Below are 7,846 nucleotides of genomic sequence, written 5' to 3'. Positions count from 1 at the left end.
TGTGACCAAGGCTGGAGCAGGGAATGATAGTCAGGCTGTTGCAAATAGTAATGCAGCTACAGGGTGGGAGCTTGCTTTAATTTAGTCAAAAAGTGATCTGTCAAAGCCAAATGGTAATACCCTCGCTGGAGGTTTTGTTAATCTACAACTGGACATCTTGTATAATCAAACTAATCACTAGAAGGTAGCTGCTGCAATGGCTCTTGTAGGTAGTGCCAGTGTTGGTGATCCTAGCTGTGCAAAGTCCCAATTTCTCAAGTATGTTTCTAGCTACATACTTAAGTCTGCATTTATGTCAGTTGGCGCATCACATGACCTTGAATGAGACCCTATTACTTGCAGATAAAATCTCCCACAAGATAATGCTCAAACTCAACTACAGACTTTGGAGGAATAAAATCAGCAGCTATGTGACACAGCATAGCCTGACAACCTCGAATGAGCTTGGGAACCCATGTCGGCTTGTAACATCCATGTCCTCAATCCCTATGATAGTGCCTGCAAAGCTTATCTTTGAAGTATCCTCGGTTTCAAACTTCATTTTGGACCTCTGACACACTCACAAGTTTCAATCCCATCACAAGGCAATCAGCTGTGATATATAATTGTATGTCAATACTGCTGCTTTGGCTCCCTCAAGCAATTCTACTCAAATGGCCAATGAAAAACTTGTAGGAAGGAATGCACAACAGGCTTGGCACAGTGCTCAATGCGTCTCAATCAAGGGTCTTCCCTCATGGCTGATGGGTCTGTATATCACTCAACACAGGAGCAAGCAACATTAAGGGGATAATGTCTTTGACATCCAGAGCGCTGAGCCAGGCAGGGCACTGACAAATCCCCAGCACTCTCTATAGTTGTTGCTCTTCTTATTATATATAGATACTAGATTCTCTACATTCAGTGATATGGAGCCCCTGTGGAAATTGGCTTACTTGCTTGAGCCGGCATCACTTGTACTGATCACGACAGCAGTGCTTATAGTGTATTCATCTGCACAGCGGGCATTGAAATATGAAAGAGAGATGGAACAACATCATGATTTGGTGGATTCCTTCATCACACTTGATAGCTCTCAAGCACTAATGATTCATGTGGCTAGTTCATGCAGCTTGCTCTTGATGTTCTACCTCTTTGCATCCATGTCTCAAATTATAATGGCATTTACTACCATAGCCTCAGCATCTTCTTTTGCTTTCTGCTTGGCCCCATATGCTGCATCAGTCAATACTCAGTTAGGACTTACAGACCCTATGGTGACAAGATGCTGCTGGTGGCACATAACTCGAAGTCAGATGTTCCTCATCTTAGCAAGCACAGGTGTTGTAGGGGGTGTTGTAGGGGCTTGGTTGATATCGGGGCACCGGTTTCTCAATAACATAATGGGCATCTCCATTTGTATAGCTTTTGTCAGTCATGTCCGTCTTCCCAACATAAAGATCTGTGCGTTGTTAATTGTGTGCCTCTTTGTTTATTACATCTTCTGGGTCTTTTTCTCGGAACGTTTCTTCGGAGCAAATGTGATGGTTTCTGTAGACATGTTGTAGGCATCGAATCCAGTGCATACAGTTGCGAATACCCTGAAGCTGCCTGGTATCCATGCTATCACAAAAAAACTGGAACTCCCTGTGAAGCTCGTCTTTCCAAGGAATTTATTGAGAGGAGCATTGCCTGGAAGTAATGAGTATATGATGCTTCGCCTTGGTGATATGGCAATTCCTGGGATGCTTCTTCCATTAGTTCTCAGTTTTGACAACCGGAAAAGCAAAGATTGCAATAATGAGCTGAATACTTTCTGGAAAGGCCAGAAGTATGTATGGTATGCTCTCGTAGGCTAGGCAACAGGTCTTATTACTGCTCTTGCTGCAGGTCTGCTCACATGATCTCCATTTTTACCTCTAACTTCTAAAACTGCCTTCAATGCAGCATGTCTTCTCCTTGGGAATGTCCATTGGTTAATGCACTGTTGCATGTAAGTCTGTACTCCTGGTACTTGTCTGCCATAAATGACCTGATTAAAGAAATAGGAAAAATTAGTTGAAATGTAACCAAAATGGGATCAAGAAGCTTAAGCTCTGATACCACTATAAGAGAGAGGACAGGAGAGAGAGAGAAAGAAGAGAGAGAGGGACTGCAGAAGAGAGAGAAGAGATGCAGGAAGAGAGAGAAAATAAAAATGTCTCAATGATCATATCAACCAAAGTTATAACAAAGCTTAATCACAAAAATAAAAATGTCTCAATGATCATATCAACCAAAGCTATGACATAGGTTAAACACACAAAAAAAACTTTCTCAATGACCATACTAAAATAAAAGGGATCATCCATTGTTCAAGAAAGAGCTTACAACTATAATGACTATTTGAATATATATGTTCATTTTAGTTATGTTTTTATAAAATTCAGACCCACAATTTCATAAATATAGCCCTAATTATAATTAGTAAAACATTATCTTTGGGCTAATATGCAACCAAACGCATAACAAAATGTACTTTACAATTACATTTAGATTTCATGACTTTGAATATTTGTAAATATCTTAAGTCTTGTATAAGGTGAAAAAATCTTGTTTATTATGTTTGTGTCACAACTTATTTTTTAACTCCCTTTTAATCTTGATCTTCTTTAAGCTTTTTGTAAGATTATTTTGAGGTAATTGTTTTTACATTCAACTAATTAACTATATTAATACTCAATGCTTGTGGTTTGTAAATAATTATTCTTCTTGCTATCAAGGAGAGGACTGGGAAGAGAGAAAGAGGAGAGAGAATACTGCTGAAGAGAGAGAAGAAGAAGTGCATAAGAGAGAGAAAGAGAGTGATGAGGAGAGAGAAATACGAGAAATGGAGAGAGAAAGACAAGAAGAGAGAGAAGACAGCCATGAAAGATGGAGAGAGGGAGAAGATGAATGAGACTTGTATTATTATAATCTGATGGTCAAAAATCCAACCCCTTACACCCTTTATACCAGCTAGTGTAGCTGGTATTTTATCATCATTATTTTAGTTCCCCTCTCTTACATTCTATCCCCACCCAAAGGTTTTTGCCCTCAAAAACAAGTTGGGGCACTTATTATAAAAAGACAAGGTAGGAGCAGACTAGAGCACTACTCTACTGCAGACATTACAAGGGTTATCTAATGGAATGACAGGTAATTGTTAATGTATAAAGGGTGATTGATCAAGGATGATACATAGGTATGATTGGGAAGTGATAAAATTTAAATCTTGACCCATATTCTCTAAGAAGATGAAGCCTATAGGGAGTGGACAACGTGCTGTCTACTATAGAACCTTGATGTAGTAAGTCTGAGATAACTTTCTATAGAGAATTCTAATCAAGGTATGATACACATCAAAATGTAGCTCTTGGTAAGTGCTTTTAGCCCATGTAGGTTGGGTTTGGTTGTTCAGAGTTTAGAGTAAAAATCTGGTGTAAAACAGTGAGTTGTCTATAATTTTCCCTACACTAAAATATGGCAATAGATAACCAATCTTGAGCCAAAAGAGTCTACCAAGAAAAAGAATTGCCCACAAGATGGGTATTGGTCTAAATGAGATCCCAAGCAATCGATTAACCTCCTGGATCAAAACGTATTCCGTCAGAATGATTGTCCAAGAGAAGAGGATGGCCATCATCCACATACTCCAATCCACCTGGATCAAATGGATACAAGGAAGTATCCCGATAATCAAGTCCATAATCATATCCATAATCTCCCAAATCATAGGGAAGAACAAAGCCATCTTCATCTTCATGTATGTCCAAATCATGTATTATATCATCATCAAACATATAACAATCATCATAACAATGATCAAGGTACTCATTATCAAATGCGTTCAATGGTTGTTGTAAACCTTGATTAAGTGTAAATTGATGCTCAAGAAGGTCATCATGAGGTTTCTCCAAGATTCTAAAACCTTCAGCATAACCATCTACATCTGTGAGTGTCTCATGGATTCTTCAACTAATATGTCATGAGCTTGTACATCTTGCTCTTCACTATTTCCTTCTTGTACATCTTCTATTCACTGTTCCCTTCTTGTACATTTGCTTGGTCTTCTTGCTCTTTTTCCTTTAGTTGAATCTCCAACCACTTAGAGAAATTGGCATTAAGTGTGTCCATGGTGGCTCTCATGTGACGCATTTCCTTCATCATCTCAACATGATTCTCTGTACTGTGTACATCTTCTTGTTGATCATGTTGCTCATTATCCTGTTCTTGCTGTTCAACTTGCTCATTACTCTCTTCTTCATCATCAGCACCTTGAAAAGAACTCATCATTACATTTGGATGATCATCAGATATGAACTGATTGGGATATATGATACCATGGTAGTTATGAACTTGTTGCCATCAAAGATAGAAGAGTACTGACAAGCATGCCCATTATTGCCATGTCCATAAGAATTGAGTTGTTGAAGTAAGGAAGGTTCACATGTATAATCATGAATATGTTGCCAAAAAGGTGGATGCTCATAAGCATAAGCATGTTGCCCATAATAGCCATTCTACTGTCAAGGTTCAATGGAATGATACTCTACATTATGGCATGGTACATCATATCCTTAAGCATTAATATGCTGTCCAGATGTACTTGCATACTACTCATGTTCATTTGCATGTTGTTGTTGTCCATATCCATAATATGAATGCAGATCATAGTGTGTACCATCAGCATATACATGTTGGCTATAAGCATAAGCATCGGGTGCATAATGCCCATGAGAATACTCATCATGTCCATAATACTCATCATGTTAGTGATAATAATCAAGGTGATGAGAATCCATACTTGATTCAAGTCTTGCTCCTTTTTCTTTGTCTGCCTTCATAAGAGCAATAAAGCGATCAATTAAAGCTCAAATTTTATCAATATTAGCATGTGTTTGAAGCCAACCTTATTTACTAGATCTTGATCTATTGATCTTAGTTGCCATTGTAATCAAGTTGCTTTTAGAATATTCCAAAGCATGGTAGAAGCTAGCTACATCAGTATCATGTGATCACGAATCCTCAAAGAATGCAGAGGTATCTCGTGGTCCTTGTACCAAGCTTTATAGACAAGAGATGGGCTATTCTTATCCTTGTGAGTGATGGTGAATTTTAGGACCTCAATCTACTGGTTGATTTTGCAATTGCATCAAGCTTGCATTTGATTAGACTTATGGCATTATCAATGCAGGATAAGTCTTCAAAAGTCTAAAAGGCTACTGGAAGTTGTTTATTAGAACTTGATAAGGCCTGTGGACTAGAACATGCCAGCAAGCAGTAGGAAATATTCAGGGATTTGCTTTAGCTGCAATATAGTCAATATTGGATCATCATCAATCATTAAACATTGCAGACTCAATAGACACACTGAAACCATTTATTTCCATGTTGTTAGGTGTAGAACTACCTTTTACATATCCATTACAATACTTGCTGACATGGCATGATTGCATAGTTGAAACTACAAAGTTATTTAGCTCTGAGAAGTTGCACAATACTGGTACATCCAACACACTCAATGTTGTATCGGATATTTCTTCACTTGGAGGTATGCAAGGTACTAGCATGGGCACATTGCATTAGAACACTATGCCACTTTTCACACAAAGCAATTTGACTACTTTGCAAACAAATGTTACTTCTATTCAGTAGCACGTAGTAGTGTCGTTTTCTCCTGCAGCTGTTTCATCAACCAATTCTTCCACATAAACTTGCATTTTCTCTAGATGAGTCAATCTTCATGCAGCTACACCTTTGGAATCTCTATTGGATAGTCATGCTTCATGGAACTCTTCACATGCCTGCTTTAATGGAGAAAGTGATCTTCTTCGTGACCAGAGACTATTTCTACCCTAGACCATTGCAGCAAGCTGATACCTGAGATGGTTAAAAGTTTATTCAATGAACAACTACTATTGTCTTACTATAGAAGAAATGGAACCAACAAAACTCCATTCAAGAGAGTAGAAAGATCTATCTGAAGATCTCCCACTTGAACTATCTTCTAAACCACCAACTAATCAAAGACTTGTGTGATTATTGCACTCAAGTTTTTCCCATGCGATGGTGCCTTCCAGATTTCTACCTGCTGAGAAGTCTCATGGATTGAACTATTAAGAATAATGCCCTACTTTGTTGTCCTTCAGTAGAAATCATTGTAGCTACATGGTCAAGAGCACAATTTCCGGTAGTAGAACTAATACCAAGTATTTTTCTCTATTCTTGCTTTAGCATACTATTTCACAATCCCAGTGATCTTTGTCTTTGTCTATGTCCCAATCATTTCCAACAAGACTATTCTTTTTAAAATCATCCGATTCTCCTTGTTGTTAAGAACTCCTATGACTACTACATCTGTTTTTTTTTAAAAAAAGCTTTGTGGCTAGCAATGTCATGCACAATCTCTCTGGGTGTTCGATACTTATCTTGAGCAAGCTAGTTGTTGATTAAGAAATCTAACATTACATTGTTAAAATTAGAAACGATTGTCGTGTTTGATACTTATCTTGAGCAAGACAGATTGTTGAGCTTAGAAAGGATTGCCATGATTATTGGCAATGATCTAATGATCTCCACTCAATTGTTGAGGCTCCATCATTGCATATTGCAGAGATCGTCGTCAGTGCTGATGTTAATGGCACAGTGGTGCCTGTGCCTATTTTTACTTTGGCACTTGTGGATCCTGTACCAGATCTTCCCACAGTAGGCTGTGATGAGGAGGAAGTGGAATGAGAACCCCACGACACTACAACAGGTAAACTGCTTGACTTGGGAAAGCCTAGTCTTTGTTTTGATAGTAGTTTTGTTGAATCTTTGCACATCTTGCTTTCAAACAATGTTATAGCATCCTGTACACTTAACCTCCTTGTAGGCGAAGATCGAGAAGTTGGTGAAGGTTCAGAATCTAGCCTTGTCACTTCCAGAAAATCATAAGGAGAAGGAGGCCAAGGACGAGGACGAGGAGGAGAATGACAGAATGAGTGTTGTCAAAGATAGGTGGCTTGTTCTCTTGCGGTGGTGATGGCCTTCTTCTATGTCTCTCGATACAAGTGCACTCTGCAGATGTTACGTGGGATTGGCATGGCCTTTGAGCACGTGTAGAACTTCCACAACCTTGGAAGAAGCAATGGATCATTGCATCACTTATCCTTGAAAAGCTTGCTGGGAAGAAACAATGCAGCACTGTGCTAGATCTTGAGAGGAAATTTGCTAGGTGCGAACACCCTAGAAGACAGGAGCTGGAACTTGAGGCTATGGATCTGGTCTCCAAAACTAATTCAACATTCTCCAAACCTTCAGTTTATAGCAATGGAAGCATGTGCTCATTGCATGAATGGCCTGCTAAAGATGAGTCTCTAAGCAAGGTGTAAATGACCAAATGATTGCTTAGAATGAAGCTCAAGGTCCTTGAAAAGCTCGAGTAGAAGCCATCCGATCAATGGAGGTGGGAGAGCAAAGATCCAGGGTGGTTTTCCTCCAATGAAGCTTTGGCTGAAGCTTGAGAATGAAGAGAGGGAAGACTATTCCTGAAAAGTAATCAAGACTTTCCCCTCTTCTACTCCATTTACCACTGTCTTTTAAGAAAATACCTCAAAATTGGCCAAAAATGACCTACGAGTTGCTAAATCTGGTCTTCCAACCTCCAAACTTGGTCCAAGACTCCATTAATGCTCCAGACATGTAGTCCTTGTGGTCCAAAATTCCTTGATAACTGCACTGTTGCTCCATGTAATTTTTGTACTTGTATATTTGTGGCTCTTAAATCTGTGTGACTAAAAAATGATAATTGAATGCAATGTTGGCCAATTGGATCAAGAACCTATGCTCTAATACCAATTGTCAA

At 38.9% G+C, this 7,846-nt stretch overlaps 1 pseudogene; it reads left to right on the top strand.

Annotated features, from left to right (window-relative positions):
* The first annotated feature begins 908 nt into the window (after positions 1–908).
* Positions 909–7,024, top strand: LOC148040428 (signal peptide peptidase-like 1; annotated as a pseudogene).
* The last annotated feature ends 822 nt before the right edge of the window (positions 7,025–7,846 follow it).

Source organism: Lygodium microphyllum, chromosome 2 (genome assembly GCF_053477565.2).
Source record: "Lygodium microphyllum isolate KBCC chromosome 2, Lygodium_microphyllum_v1.1.10, whole genome shotgun sequence".
Lineage (NCBI taxonomy): Eukaryota > Viridiplantae > Streptophyta > Polypodiopsida > Schizaeales > Lygodiaceae > Lygodium > Lygodium microphyllum.
This window is presented reverse-complemented; position numbering and strand designations above follow the sequence as displayed.